The 1,240-nt window shown below is 78.5% G+C and overlaps 1 non-coding gene across 1 annotated transcript; it reads right to left on the bottom strand.

Moving 5' to 3' along the window:
- Nucleotides 1–252: 252 nt before the first annotated feature.
- On the bottom strand, nucleotides 253–405 carry LOC143173913 (5.8S ribosomal RNA). The gene has a single exon (XR_012997838.1). It is a non-coding gene; the product is annotated as a 5.8S ribosomal RNA (ribosomal RNA).
- Nucleotides 406–1,240: the final 835 nt, after the last annotated feature.

Below are 1,240 nucleotides of genomic sequence, written 5' to 3'. Positions count from 1 at the left end.
GCCAACCCCGGCGGCCACGGCGGGACGAGCTCCGCCCAGCGGGCGCCCCGGGAGCGGGGAGCTTCGGCGCGCTCCCCGAGTCTCGATTTAGGGGGACGAAGGCCCTTCGCCTCGGCCGACGACGCCGGGCCGCGGGGAACCGCTCCCCGGGCCCGGGGGCCGCCGCGCGCGGGCCTGCGAGCCGCCCCAGCCGCGCCGCTGCGCCCGCCGCCCGCCCAGGGGCGGCGGCCCAGGCGGCGATTGATCGTCAAGCGACGCTCAGACAGGCGTAGCCCCGGGAGGAACCCGGGGCCGCAAGTGCGTTCGAAGTGTCGATGATCAATGTGTCCTGCAATTCACATTAATTCTCGCAGCTAGCTGCGTTCTTCATCGACGCACGAGCCGAGTGATCCACCGCTAAGAGTTGTCTGCTTTTCGGCACCGCCCCGCGCGCGCGGGGGGACCGGGACCGCTCCCCGAGAGCGGCCCCTCTCTGAGGACGGCCCACCGCCCGACCGCCCCACCGCCCCCCTCCGCCCGCGCGGAGGGGGCGCGACGCGGCGCGACGCGGCGGAGAGGCCTCGCCTCGCCTGACCGTACGAGCACACTGAGGAGGAGGGGGGGAGAGGAAGGGGGAACGGAACGGAAAACCCCGAACGGCAAGGGCGGGGAGCCCGCGCTCCCGACCGACCTGGGAAACGCACCTTGCCCTCGCTTCGGAGCCGGCCCAGGCGCCCGGGCTCGGCCCGGGCTCCGCACGGAGGAGGCGGCGGCGCGCACGGCCGCGCCCCGCCTGCCCGCCTCGCTCGGGACACGGAGGCTGCTGCCGCCGACGACGACGGCGACGGGCGGCAGCGGGGCGCCCCGCCGGCCCCGCGCGCGCCTCCGCGACAACCACGCCGCGCTACGACAGCCGCCTAGCCCCAACCCACGGCTCGCCCCGACGGCACCTCCGCGGCTCCGCCGCCGCGCCGGAGGCGGCAACCGCCGGAGCCCGAGACGGCGACGCACCGCCCGCGGAACCGCCGGACGGCGCCCGCCGCCGCGCCGCGGCGGCCGCCCTCCCGGCGCCGCCGCCGCCGCTTCTCGCCTCGGCCCCTTCCGCGGGCACGCGCCGGGCGGAAGGCGGACGGCGCTAAGCCGGGGGCGGCGCCCGCTCTCCCCGTTTCCACGCGGAGACCGGGAGTGGGACGCCCCCGACCGCCCGACCGACCGCCCGGCACGGCCGGGAAGGGCGGCAGGGAAGCGACGGGCGGGGCCC

The sequence above is a fragment of the Aptenodytes patagonicus genome, unplaced genomic scaffold, assembly GCF_965638725.1.
Source record: "Aptenodytes patagonicus unplaced genomic scaffold, bAptPat1.pri.cur scaffold_453, whole genome shotgun sequence".
Classification (NCBI taxonomy): domain Eukaryota; kingdom Metazoa; phylum Chordata; class Aves; order Sphenisciformes; family Spheniscidae; genus Aptenodytes; species Aptenodytes patagonicus.
This window is presented reverse-complemented; position numbering and strand designations above follow the sequence as displayed.